The 13,750-nt window shown below is 62.6% G+C and overlaps 4 non-coding genes across 4 annotated transcripts; all 4 read right to left on the reverse strand.

Moving 5' to 3' along the window:
- Positions 1-2,792: 2,792 nt before the first annotated feature.
- On the reverse strand, positions 2,793-2,911 carry LOC129459136 (5S ribosomal RNA). The gene has a single exon (XR_008649939.1). It is a non-coding gene; the product is annotated as a 5S ribosomal RNA (ribosomal RNA).
- A 3,167-nt stretch (positions 2,912-6,078) lies between these two features.
- Positions 6,079-6,197, reverse strand: LOC129459137 (5S ribosomal RNA). The gene has a single exon (XR_008649940.1). It is a non-coding gene; the product is annotated as a 5S ribosomal RNA (ribosomal RNA).
- Positions 6,198-9,372: 3,175 nt separating this feature from the next.
- On the reverse strand, positions 9,373-9,491 carry LOC129458950 (5S ribosomal RNA). Its single transcript, XR_008649778.1, has one exon. It is a non-coding gene; the product is annotated as a 5S ribosomal RNA (ribosomal RNA).
- A 3,167-nt stretch (positions 9,492-12,658) lies between these two features.
- LOC129458951 (5S ribosomal RNA) lies at positions 12,659-12,777 on the reverse strand. The gene has a single exon (XR_008649779.1). It is a non-coding gene; the product is annotated as a 5S ribosomal RNA (ribosomal RNA).
- Between the last annotated feature and the right edge of the window lie 973 nt (positions 12,778-13,750).

A 13,750-nucleotide genomic window follows, 5' to 3' on the forward strand; every position in this document is an offset into this window, starting at 1 on the left:
CCCCGACCGCGCTCGCTTGTCCCGACCAAGACCCGGCCGGTGGACAAGAGGGCGTGGGGCGTAGCGGGTCGGTGGGTTGCCCTGCTTTGCCCCGGGCTGGCACTAGAGGCGGCGGCCTGATCCTGGGTGAGAGGGGCTGAGAGAAACCCAGACACACCCCACCACCACCAGGCTCAAATCCACTCGCCCACACACAGACACACACGGGGGCCCTCGCACGCGGGCTCGCGCACCGGCACACACACACACACACGCACACACACACACACACACACACACAGAGACACAGGCACAGACACACACACAAAGACACAGAGACACCCACACACGCCCGCACACACGCACACACACACACACACACACACACACACACACGGCTTGAAGGAGAGCATGGACGAGATGGATGGAGAGATAGAAACCGAGGGCATGAGAGAGACAGCCATCGAGAAAGACAGTGGAGGGGGAGTGTAGGGTCCAGCCCCACAGGGTCTCTCCCCGTGTGTGGAGACCAGAGGTTGTAGAAATAAAGACACAAGACAAAGAGATCAAAGAAAAGACAGCTGGCCCCGGGGTTCCACCACTACCAATGCGCGGAGACCGGTAGTGTCCCCGAATGTCTGGCTGCGCTGTTATTTATTGGATCCAAAGAAAAGGAGCGGGGTAAAGAGTGTGAGTCATCTCCAATGATAGGTAAGATCACGTGGGTCACGTGTCCACTGGACGGGGGGGCCCTTCCCTGCCGGGGAACTGAGGCAGAGAGAGAGAGAGAGGAGACAAAGAGAAAGACAGCTTACGCCATGATTTATGCATATTACAGACTTTTAGTAATTTCACTAAGTCTCTACTGCTACGTAGAAGGCAGAGCCAGGTGTAGAGGACGGAACGTGAAGGCGGACTAGGAGCGTGACCACTGAAGCAGAACATCACCGGGAGACGGTTACGCATCTGGATAAGTGACTGCTGTCAGGCCCTGCAGCAGAGGTGGAGGGGCAGAGTCTTCTCTATACTCCCCCGGGGGAAAGGAGACTCCCTTTCCCGGTCTGCTAAGCAGCGCGTGTTGTTCCTTGACACTTTTCGCTACCGGTAGACCACGGTCCGCCTGGCAACGGGCGTCTTCCCAGACGCCGGCGTCACCGCTAGAGCAAGGAGCCCTTCTGGTGGCCCTGTCTGGGCATCACAGAAGGCTCTCACACTTGTCTTCTGGTCACGCCTCACTGTGCCCTCTCAGCTCCTAACTCTGCATGGCCTGGTTTTTCCTAGGTTATGAGTATACAGCGAGGATTATTAGAATATTGGAATAAAGAGTAATTGCTACAAACTAATGATGACTGCTATTCACATCTCCTCGTATCGGAGATCTGTATCTGGTATAACTCTTCTTGTTTTGTATGTTATTACCCTGGAACAGTTCGTGTCGTCGATCTCTTGCCTCGGCGCCTGGGTGGCTTGCCGCCCTCAGGGGAGGCGGTAAGAGACAGACGGAGAGGCTGAGAGAGAGGGACGGAGAAAGAGCGAGAGACAGAGAGGCCGAGGGAAGACGACAGAAGTAGCGCGAGGTCCAGGGGGAAACCTAGAAGATAGAGGCGGAGGGAGCTAGAGAGCGAGAGAGCGCGATAGAGCCTTAGAGGGGAGGCGCCGGGCTCCCGTAGTAGGCGGCGCCCTTTTGAGCAGGCCGGGAGAGGGTGGAGGGGGCTTGGGCTGCGCCAGAACATGGGGGCCAGGAGGTCCATGCGAGAGGACCAACGGAGCGCTGAGACGGGCTGCTTCCTGGATGAACTGCTTGCTTTGCAGGTGGGTTTCGTAGGCTCCTTCCTTTCTTGGCACCTCCCCGTGCTCTCGCTGCCTTGCGGGGGCGCCCCGAGATTTGCAGAGTGCGCCCGCCCGTTTGGCGGGAGCCCTGGCACCGGGCGCGGCCGGAGGCCTGGGGCTCTGGCGTGTCCTCGGGACTGGAGTTGACACGAAGTGGGGGGCATTGGGAATCCGGGTGCACAGGGACGGTTGTCCTGGTGGCTGGCCAAGGAATGTCCTTCCCCCGGAGAAAGCAGCCCATGCGTTCTGGAGCCGAGGTCTCGGCTGGCGTCTGTGGCACCCGCTGCCCCTGGCCGCCCCTTCCCCCGGTTCGGAAGGTTGCGACGACGGCGCTGGCGCTCGATGAGTGAATCGAATCGCCTGGGCGTTCCGGGAGCGGGAAGGCACCGCGAAGGGCAGGGAACCCGCGTCTGCGCCTTTGGGGTCCGGCCCCCTGCCCTCCCAGGCTGGAGCCGGGCTCCTGGCGGGGCGGCGGCGAGGCGCAAGCGGTGGGATGCTGCTGCCCGGCGTGCAGTAGGGGCGGACCCCCTGCGGGAGGTCCCCGGCGGCGGCGGGGGTGTAGGAGGGCGATGAAGGTTGAGCAGAGTCAGGGGAGGTTGGGAAGCATGGCGACTGTAATGGGAAGGGAGGCCACGGGGAAGCCAAACAAGCCTACAGCAGGCCGGGCGGGCACGGTGGCTCCCGCCAGTATTCCCAGCACTCTGGGAGGCCGAGGCGGGTGGATCACGAGGTCAGGAGATGGAGACCATCCCGGCTAACGGGGTGAAACCCCGTCTCTACGGAAACTACCAAAAATGAGCCGGGCGTGGTGGCGGGCGCCTGCAGTCCCAGCTACTCGGGAGGCTGAGGCAGGAGAATGGCGTGAACCCGGGAGGCGGAGCTTGCAGCGAGCCGAGATGGCGCCACTGCACTCCAGCCTGGGCGACAGAGCGAGACTCCCCGTCTGGAAGAAAAGGAAAGAAAAAGCAAAAAGCCAAGGAAAAGGCCTACAGCACCCGGTATTCCCAGGCGGTCTCCCATCCAAGTACTAACCAGGCCCGACCCTGCTTAGCTTCCGAGATCAGACGAGATCGGGCGCGTTCAGGGTGGTATGGCCGTAGACGCCGAGAGAGGCGCCCGGCTGCCCCAAGAGCCCGGCCCAGCCACGCCCGCCGGATGCCAGCCGTCACCGCCAGCCCGGGGCCGCGGGGCTAGGATCGCGGAACCCGAGGGCCGCTCGCTCGCGGCCTACCCCAGGCTCCCGCGCTTCCACCACATCGGGCCCGCTCCGAACAGGGAGTGCTCCGAGGCGTCAGGGCCCAGGGCCCACGATCCTGCGACACGCTCCGGTCCTCCGCCCTGCCGCGGAGGTAGCGTTTTGGATCCCTCGCCGCTCAGGGGCTCCTGCGAGGTCCCCTCTTGCCCCACCCACCCAGAGCCGTCAGGGCTGGCCAAGGTCGAACAGCCGGCCCAGCCGCGCGGGGCCTTTCTCTCACAACGCCCCGACCGCGCTCGCTTGTCCCGACCAAGACCCGGCCGGTGGACAAGAGGGCGTGGGGCGTAGCGGGTCGGTGGGTTGCCCTGCTTTGCCCCGGGCTGGCACTAGAGGCGGCGGCCTGATCCTGGGTGAGAGGGGCTGAGAGAAACCCAGACACACCCCACCACCACCAGGCTCAAATCCACTCGCCCACACACAGACACACACGGGGGCCCTCGCACGCGGGCTCGCGCACCGGCACACACACACACACACGCACACACACACACACACACACACACAGAGACACAGGCACAGACACACACACAAAGACACAGAGACACCCACACACGCCCGCACACACGCACACACACACACACACACACACACACACACGGCTTGAAGGAGAGCATGGACGAGATGGATGGAGAGATAGAAACCGAGGGCATGAGAGAGACAGCCATCGAGAAAGACAGTGGAGGGGGAGTGTAGGGTCCAGCCCCACAGGGTCTCTCCCCGTGTGTGGAGACCAGAGGTTGTAGAAATAAAGACACAAGACAAAGAGATCAAAGAAAAGACAGCTGGCCCCGGGGTTCCACCACTACCAATGCGCGGAGACCGGTAGTGTCCCCGAATGTCTGGCTGCGCTGTTATTTATTGGATCCAAAGAAAAGGAGCGGGGTAAAGAGTGTGAGTCATCTCCAATGATAGGTAAGATCACGTGGGTCACGTGTCCACTGGACGGGGGGGCCCTTCCCTGCCGGGGAACTGAGGCAGAGAGAGAGAGAGAGGAGACAAAGAGAAAGACAGCTTACGCCATGATTTATGCATATTACAGACTTTTAGTAATTTCACTAAGTCTCTACTGCTACGTAGAAGGCAGAGCCAGGTGTAGAGGACGGAACGTGAAGGCGGACTAGGAGCGTGACCACTGAAGCAGAACATCACCGGGAGACGGTTACGCATCTGGATAAGTGACTGCTGTCAGGCCCTGCAGCAGAGGTGGAGGGGCAGAGTCTTCTCTATACTCCCCCGGGGGAAAGGAGACTCCCTTTCCCGGTCTGCTAAGCAGCGCGTGTTGTTCCTTGACACTTTTCGCTACCGGTAGACCACGGTCCGCCTGGCAACGGGCGTCTTCCCAGACGCCGGCGTCACCGCTAGAGCAAGGAGCCCTTCTGGTGGCCCTGTCTGGGCATCACAGAAGGCTCTCACACTTGTCTTCTGGTCACGCCTCACTGTGCCCTCTCAGCTCCTAACTCTGCATGGCCTGGTTTTTCCTAGGTTATGAGTATACAGCGAGGATTATTAGAATATTGGAATAAAGAGTAATTGCTACAAACTAATGATGACTGCTATTCACATCTCCTCGTATCGGAGATCTGTATCTGGTATAACTCTTCTTGTTTTGTATGTTATTACCCTGGAACAGTTCGTGTCGTCGATCTCTTGCCTCGGCGCCTGGGTGGCTTGCCGCCCTCAGGGGAGGCGGTAAGAGACAGACGGAGAGGCTGAGAGAGAGGGACGGAGAAAGAGCGAGAGACAGAGAGGCCGAGGGAAGACGACAGAAGTAGCGCGAGGTCCAGGGGGAAACCTAGAAGATAGAGGCGGAGGGAGCTAGAGAGCGAGAGAGCGCGATAGAGCCTTAGAGGGGAGGCGCCGGGCTCCCGTAGTAGGCGGCGCCCTTTTGAGCAGGCCGGGAGAGGGTGGAGGGGGCTTGGGCTGCGCCAGAACATGGGGGCCAGGAGGTCCATGCGAGAGGACCAACGGAGCGCTGAGACGGGCTGCTTCCTGGATGAACTGCTTGCTTTGCAGGTGGGTTTCGTAGGCTCCTTCCTTTCTTGGCAGCTCCCCGTGCTCTCGCTGCCTTGCGGGGGCGCCCCGAGATTTGCAGAGTGCGCCCGCCCGTTTGGCGGGAGCCCTGGCACCGGGCGCGGCCGGAGGCCTGGGGCTCTGGCGTGTCCTCGGGACTGGAGTTGACACGAAGTGGGGGGCATTGGGAATCCGGGTGCACAGGGACGGTTGTCCTGGTGGCTGGCCAAGGAATGTCCTTCCCCCGGAGAAAGCAGCCCATGCGTTCTGGAGCCGAGGTCTCGGCTGGCGTCTGTGGCACCCGCTGCCCCTGGCCGCCCCTTCCCCCGGTTCGGAAGGTTGCGACGACGGCGCTGGCGCTCGATGAGTGAATCGAATCGCCTGGGCGTTCCGGGAGCGGGAAGGCACCGCGAAGGGCAGGGAACCCGCGTCTGCGCCTTTGGGGTCCGGCCCCCTGCCCTCCCAGGCTGGAGCCGGGCTCCTGGCGGGGCGGCGGCGAGGCGCAAGCGGTGGGATGCTGCTGCCCGGCGTGCAGTAGGGGCGGACCCCCTGCGGGAGGTCCCCGGCGGCGGCGGGGGTGTAGGAGGGCGATGAAGGTTGAGCAGAGTCAGGGGAGGTTGGGAAGCATGGCGACTGTAATGGGAAGGGAGGCCACGGGGAAGCCAAACAAGCCTACAGCAGGCCGGGCGGGCACGGTGGCTCCCGCCAGTATTCCCAGCACTCTGGGAGGCCGAGGCGGGTGGATCACGAGGTCAGGAGATGGAGACCATCCCGGCTAACGGGGTGAAACCCCGTCTCTACGGAAACTACCAAAAATGAGCCGGGCGTGGTGGCGGGCGCCTGCAGTCCCAGCTACTCGGGAGGCTGAGGCAGGAGAATGGCGTGAACCCGGGAGGCGGAGCTTGCAGCGAGCCGAGATGGCGCCACTGCACTCCAGCCTGGGCGACAGAGCGAGACTCCCCGTCTGGAAGAAAAGGAAAGAAAAAGCAAAAAGCCAAGGAAAAGGCCTACAGCACCCGGTATTCCCAGGCGGTCTCCCATCCAAGTACTAACCAGGCCCGACCCTGCTTAGCTTCCGAGATCAGACGAGATCGGGCGCGTTCAGGGTGGTATGGCCGTAGACGCCGAGAGAGGCGCCCGGCTGCCCCAAGAGCCCGGCCCAGCCACGCCCGCCGGATGCCAGCCGTCACCGCCAGCCCGGGGCCGCGGGGCTAGGATCGCGGAACCCGAGGGCCGCTCGCTCGCGGCCTACCCCAGGCTCCCGCGCTTCCACCACATCGGGCCCGCTCCGAACAGGGAGTGCTCCGAGGCGTCAGGGCCCAGGGCCCACGATCCTGCGACACGCTCCGGTCCTCCGCCCTGCCGCGGAGGTAGCGTTTTGGATCCCTCGCCGCTCAGGGGCTCCTGCGAGGTCCCCTCTTGCCCCACCCACCCAGAGCCGTCAGGGCTGGCCAAGGTCGAACAGCCGGCCCAGCCGCGCGGGGCCTTTCTCTCACAACGCCCCGACCGCGCTCGCTTGTCCCGACCAAGACCCGGCCGGTGGACAAGAGGGCGTGGGGCGTAGCGGGTCGGTGGGTTGCCCTGCTTTGCCCCGGGCTGGCACTAGAGGCGGCGGCCTGATCCTGGGTGAGAGGGGCTGAGAGAAACCCAGACACACCCCACCACCACCAGGCTCAAATCCACTCGCCCACACACAGACACACACGGGGGCCCTCGCACGCGGGCTCGCGCACCGGCACACACACACACACACGCACACACACACACACACACACACACAGAGACACAGGCACAGACACACACACAAAGACACAGAGACACCCACACACGCCCGCACACACGCACACACACACACACACACACACACACACACACACACACGGCTTGAAGGAGAGCATGGACGAGATGGATGGAGAGATAGAAACCGAGGGCATGAGAGAGACAGCCAGCGAGAAAGACAGTGGAGGGGGAGTGTAGGGTCCAGCCCCACAGGGTCTCTCCCCGTGTGTGGAGACCAGAGGTTGTAGAAATAAAGACACAAGACAAAGAGATCAAAGAAAAGACAGCTGGCCCCGGGGTTCCACCACTACCAATGCGCGGAGACCGGTAGTGTCCCCGAATGTCTGGCTGCGCTGTTATTTATTGGATCCAAAGAAAAGGAGCGGGGTAAAGAGTGTGAGTCATCTCCAATGATAGGTAAGATCACGTGGGTCACGTGTCCACTGGACGGGGGGGCCCTTCCCTGCCGGGGAACTGAGGCAGAGAGAGAGAGAGAGGAGACAAAGAGAAAGACAGCTTACGCCATGATTTATGCATATTACAGACTTTTAGTAATTTCACTAAGTCTCTACTGCTACGTAGAAGGCAGAGCCAGGTGTAGAGGACGGAACGTGAAGGCGGACTAGGAGCGTGACCACTGAAGCAGAACATCACCGGGAGACGGTTACGCATCTGGATAAGTGACTGCTGTCAGGCCCTGCAGCAGAGGTGGAGGGGCAGAGTCTTCTCTATACTCCCCCGGGGGAAAGGAGACTCCCTTTCCCGGTCTGCTAAGCAGCGCGTGTTGTTCCTTGACGCTTCTCGCTACCGGTAGACCACGGTCCGCCTGGCAATGGGCGTCTTCCCAGACGCCGGCGTCACCGCTAGAGCAAGGAGCCCTTCTGGTGGCCCTGTCTGGGCATCACAGAAGGCTCTCACACTTGTCTTCTGGTCACGCCTCACTGTGCCCTCTCAGCTCCTAACTCTGCATGGCCTGGTTTTTCCTAGGTTATGAGTATACAGCGAGGATTATTAGAATATTGGAATAAAGAGTAATTGCTACAAACTAATGATGACTGCTATTCACATCTCCTCGTATCGGAGATCTGTATCTGGTATAACTCTTCTTGTTTTGTATGTTATTACCCTGGAACAGTTCGTGTCGTCGATCTCTTGCCTCGGCGCCTGGGTGGCTTGCCGCCCTCAGGGGAGGCGGTAAGAGACAGACGGAGAGGCTGAGAGAGAGGGACGGAGAAAGAGCGAGAGACAGAGAGGCCGAGGGAAGACGACAGAAGTAGCGCGAGGTCCAGGGGGAAACCTAGAAGATAGAGGCGGAGGGAGCTAGAGAGCGAGAGAGCGCGATAGAGCCTTAGAGGGGAGGCGCCGGGCTCCCGTAGTAGGCGGCGCCCTTTTGAGCAGGCCGGGAGAGGGTGGAGGGGGCTTGGGCTGCGCCAGAACATGGGGGCCAGGAGGTCCATGCGAGAGGACCAACGGAGCGCTGAGACGGGCTGCTTCCTGGATGAACTGCTTGCTTTGCAGGTGGGTTTCGTAGGCTCCTTCCTTTCTTGGCACCTCCCCGTGCTCTCGCTGCCTTGCGGGGGCGCCCCGAGATTTGCAGAGTGCGCCCGCCCGTTTGGCGGGAGCCCTGGCACCGGGCGCGGCCGGAGGCCTGGGGCTCTGGCGTGTCCTCGGGACTGGAGTTGACACGAAGTGGGGGGCATTGGGAATCCGGGTGCACAGGGACGGTTGTCCTGGTGGCTGGCCAAGGAATGTCCTTCCCCCGGAGAAAGCAGCCCATGCGTTCTGGAGCCGAGGTCTCGGCTGGCGTCTGTGGCACCCGCTGCCCCTGGCCGCCCCTTCCCCCGGTTCGGAAGGTTGCGACGACGGCGCTGGCGCTCGATGAGTGAATCGAATCGCCTGGGCGTTCCGGGAGCGGGAAGGCACCGCGAAGGGCAGGGAACCCGCGTCTGCGCCTTTGGGGTCCGGCCCCCTGCCCTCCCAGGCTGGAGCCGGGCTCCTGGCGGGGCGGCGGCGAGGCGCAAGCGGTGGGATGCTGCTGCCCGGCGTGCAGTAGGGGCGGACCCCCTGCGGGAGGTCCCCGGCGGCGGCGGGGGTGTAGGAGGGCGATGAAGGTTGAGCAGAGTCAGGGGAGGTTGGGAAGCATGGCGACTGTAATGGGAAGGGAGGCCACGGGGAAGCCAAACAAGCCTACAGCAGGCCGGGCGGGCACGGTGGCTCCCGCCAGTATTCCCAGCACTCTGGGAGGCCGAGGCGGGTGGATCACGAGGTCAGGAGATGGAGACCATCCCGGCTAACGGGGTGAAACCCCGTCTCTACGGAAACTACCAAAAATGAGCCGGGCGTGGTGGCGGGCGCCTGCAGTCCCAGCTACTCGGGAGGCTGAGGCAGGAGAATGGCGTGAACCCGGGAGGCGGAGCTTGCAGCGAGCCGAGATGGCGCCACTGCACTCCAGCCTGGGCGACAGAGCGAGACTCCCCGTCTGGAAGAAAAGGAAAGAAAAAGCAAAAAGCCAAGGAAAAGGCCTACAGCACCCGGTATTCCCAGGCGGTCTCCCATCCAAGTACTAACCAGGCCCGACCCTGCTTAGCTTCCGAGATCAGACGAGATCGGGCGCGTTCAGGGTGGTATGGCCGTAGACGCCGAGAGAGGCGCCCGGCTGCCCCAAGAGCCCGGCCCAGCCACGCCCGCCGGATGCCAGCCGTCACCGCCAGCCCGGGGCCGCGGGGCTAGGATCGCGGAACCCGAGGGCCGCTCGCTCGCGGCCTACCCCAGGCTCCCGCGCTTCCACCACATCGGGCCCGCTCCGAACAGGGAGTGCTCCGAGGCGTCAGGGCCCAGGGCCCACGATCCTGCGACACGCTCCGGTCCTCCGCCCTGCCGCGGAGGTAGCGTTTTGGATCCCTCGCCGCTCAGGGGCTCCTGCGAGGTCCCCTCTTGCCCCACCCACCCAGAGCCGTCAGGGCTGGCCAAGGTCGAACAGCCGGCCCAGCCGCGCGGGGCCTTTCTCTCACAACGCCCCGACCGCGCTCGCTTGTCCCGACCAAGACCCGGCCGGTGGACAAGAGGGCGTGGGGCGTAGCGGGTCGGTGGGTTGCCCTGCTTTGCCCCGGGCTGGCACTAGAGGCGGCGGCCTGATCCTGGGTGAGAGGGGCTGAGAGAAACCCAGACACACCCCACCACCACCAGGCTCAAATCCACTCGCCCACACACAGACACACACGGGGGCCCTCGCACGCGGGCTCGCGCACCGGCACACACACACACACACGCACACACACACACACACACACACACAGAGACACAGGCACAGACACACACACAAAGACACAGAGACACCCACACACGCCCGCACACACGCACACACACACACACACACACACACACACACGGCTTGAAGGAGAGCATGGACGAGATGGATGGAGAGATAGAAACCGAGGGCATGAGAGAGACAGCCAGCGAGAAAGACAGTGGAGGGGGAGTGTAGGGTCCAGCCCCACAGGGTCTCTCCCCGTGTGTGGAGACCAGAGGTTGTAGAAATAAAGACACAAGACAAAGAGATCAAAGAAAAGACAGCTGGCCCCGGGGTTCCACCACTACCAATGCGCGGAGACCGGTAGTGTCCCCGAATGTCTGGCTGCGCTGTTATTTATTGGATCCAAAGAAAAGGAGCGGGGTAAAGAGTGTGAGTCATCTCCAATGATAGGTAAGATCACGTGGGTCACGTGTCCACTGGACGGGGGGGCCCTTCCCTGCCGGGGAACTGAGGCAGAGAGAGAGAGAGAGGAGACAAAGAGAAAGACAGCTTACGCCATGATTTATGCATATTACAGACTTTTAGTAATTTCACTAAGTCTCTACTGCTACGTAGAAGGCAGAGCCAGGTGTAGAGGACGGAACGTGAAGGCGGACTAGGAGCGTGACCACTGAAGCAGAACATCACCGGGAGACGGTTACGCATCTGGATAAGTGACTGCTGTCAGGCCCTGCAGCAGAGGTGGAGGGGCAGAGTCTTCTCTATACTCCCCCGGGGGAAAGGAGACTCCCTTTCCCGGTCTGCTAAGCAGCGCGTGTTGTTCCTTGACACTTTTCGCTACCGGTAGACCACGGTCCGCCTGGCAACGGGCGTCTTCCCAGACGCCGGCGTCACCGCTAGAGCAAGGAGCCCTTCTGGTGGCCCTGTCTGGGCATCACAGAAGGCTCTCACACTTGTCTTCTGGTCACGCCTCACTGTGCCCTCTCAGCTCCTAACTCTGCATGGCCTGGTTTTTCCTAGGTTATGAGTATACAGCGAGGATTATTAGAATATTGGAATAAAGAGTAATTGCTACAAACTAATGATGACTGCTATTCACATCTCCTCGTATCGGAGATCTGTATCTGGTATAACTCTTCTTGTTTTGTATGTTATTACCCTGGAACAGTTCGTGTCGTCGATCTCTTGCCTCGGCGCCTGGGTGGCTTGCCGCCCTCAGGGGAGGCGGTAAGAGACAGACGGAGAGGCTGAGAGAGAGGGACGGAGAAAGAGCGAGAGACAGAGAGGCCGAGGGAAGACGACAGAAGTAGCGCGAGGTCCAGGGGGAAACCTAGAAGATAGAGGCGGAGGGAGCTAGAGAGCGAGAGAGCGCGATAGAGCCTTAGAGGGGAGGCGCCGGGCTCCCGTAGTAGGCGGCGCCCTTTTGAGCAGGCCGGGAGAGGGTGGAGGGGGCTTGGGCTGCGCCAGAACATGGGGGCCAGGAGGTCCATGCGAGAGGACCAACGGAGCGCTGAGACGGGCTGCTTCCTGGATGAACTGCTTGCTTTGCAGGTGGGTTTCGTAGGCTCCTTCCTTTCTTGGCACCTCCCCGTGCTCTCGCTGCCTTGCGGGGGCGCCCCGAGATTTGCAGAGTGCGCCCGCCCGTTTGGCGGGAGCCCTGGCACCGGGCGCGGCCGGAGGCCTGGGGCTCTGGCGTGTCCTCGGGACTGGAGTTGACACGAAGTGGGGGGCATTGGGAATCCGGGTGCACAGGGACGGTTGTCCTGGTGGCTGGCCAAGGAATGTCCTTCCCCCGGAGAAAGCAGCCCATGCGTTCTGGAGCCGAGGTCTCGGCTGGCGTCTGTGGCACCCGCTGCCCCTGGCCGCCCCTTCCCCCGGTTCGGAAGGTTGCGACGACGGCGCTGGCGCTCGATGAGTGAATCGAATCGCCTGGGCGTTCCGGGAGCGGGAAGGCACCGCGAAGGGCAGGGAACCCGCGTCTGCGCCTTTGGGGTCCGGCCCCCTGCCCTCCCAGGCTGGAGCCGGGCTCCTGGCGGGGCGGCGGCGAGGCGCAAGCGGTGGGATGCTGCTGCCCGGCGTGCAGTAGGGGCGGACCCCCTGCGGGAGGTCCCCGGCGGCGGCGGGGGTGTAGGAGGGCGATGAAGGTTGAGCAGAGTCAGGGGAGGTTGGGAAGCATGGCGACTGTAATGGGAAGGGAGGCCACGGGGAAGCCAAACAAGCCTACAGCAGGCCGGGCGGGCACGGTGGCTCCCGCCAGTATTCCCAGCACTCTGGGAGGCCGAGGCGGGTGGATCACGAGGTCAGGAGATGGAGACCATCCCGGCTAACGGGGTGAAACCCCGTCTCTACGGAAACTACCAAAAATGAGCCGGGCGTGGTGGCGGGCGCCTGCAGTCCCAGCTACTCGGGAGGCTGAGGCAGGAGAATGGCGTGAACCCGGGAGGCGGAGCTTGCAGCGAGCCGAGATGGCGCCACTGCACTCCAGCCTGGGCGACAGAGCGAGACTCCCCGTCTGGAAGAAAAGGAAAGAAAAAGCAAAAAGCCAAGGAAAAGGCCTACAGCACCCGGTATTCCCAGGCGGTCTCCCATCCAAGTACTAACCAGGCCCGACCCTGCTTAGCTTCCGAGATCAGACGAGATCGGGCGCGTTCAGGGTGGTATGGCCGTAGACGCCGAGAGAGGCGCCCGGCTGCCCCAAGAGCCCGGCCCAGCCACGCCCGCCGGATGCCAGCCGTCACCGCCAGCCCGGGGCCGCGGGGCTAGGATCGCGGAACCCGAGGGCCGCTCGCTCGCGGCCTACCCCAGGCTCCCGCGCTTCCACCACATCGGGCCCGCTCCGAACAGGGAGTGCTCCGAGGCGTCAGGGCCCAGGGCCCACGATCCTGCGACACGCTCCGGTCCTCCGCCCTGCCGCGGAGGTAGCGTTTTGGATCCCTCGCCGCTCAGGGGCTCCTGCGAGGTCCCCTCTTGCCCCACCCACCCAGAGCCGTCAGGGCTGGCCAAGGTCGAACAGCCGGCCCAGCCGCGCGGGGCCTTTCTCTCACAACGCCCCGACCGCGCTCGCTTGTCCCGACCAAGACCCGGCCGGTGGACAAGAGGGCGTGGGGCGTAGCGGGTCGGTGGGTTGCCCTGCTTTGCCCCGGGCTGGCACTAGAGGCGGCGGCCTGATCCTGGGTGAGAGGGGCTGAGAGAAACCCAGACACACCCCACCACCACCAGGCTCAAATCCACTCGCCCACACACAGACACACACGGGGGCCCTCGCACGCGGGCTCGCGCACCGGCACACACACACACACACGCACACACACACACACACACACACACAGAGACACAGGCACAGACACACACACAAAGACACAGAGACACCCACACACGCCCGCACACACGCACACACACACACACACACACACACACACACGGCTTGAAGGAGAGCATGGACGAGATGGATGGAGAGATAGAAACCGAGGGCATGAGAGAGACAGCCATCGAGAAAGACAGTGGAGGGGGAGTGTAGGGTCCAGCCCCACAGGGTCTCTCCCCGTGTGTGGAGACCAGAGGTTGTAGAAATAAAGACACAAGACAAAGAGATCAAAGAAAAGACAGCTGGCCCCGGGGTTCCACCACTACCAATGCGCGGAGAC

The sequence above is a fragment of the Symphalangus syndactylus genome, chromosome 19 (assembly GCF_028878055.3).
Source record: "Symphalangus syndactylus isolate Jambi chromosome 19, NHGRI_mSymSyn1-v2.1_pri, whole genome shotgun sequence".
NCBI lineage: Eukaryota > Metazoa > Chordata > Mammalia > Primates > Hylobatidae > Symphalangus > Symphalangus syndactylus.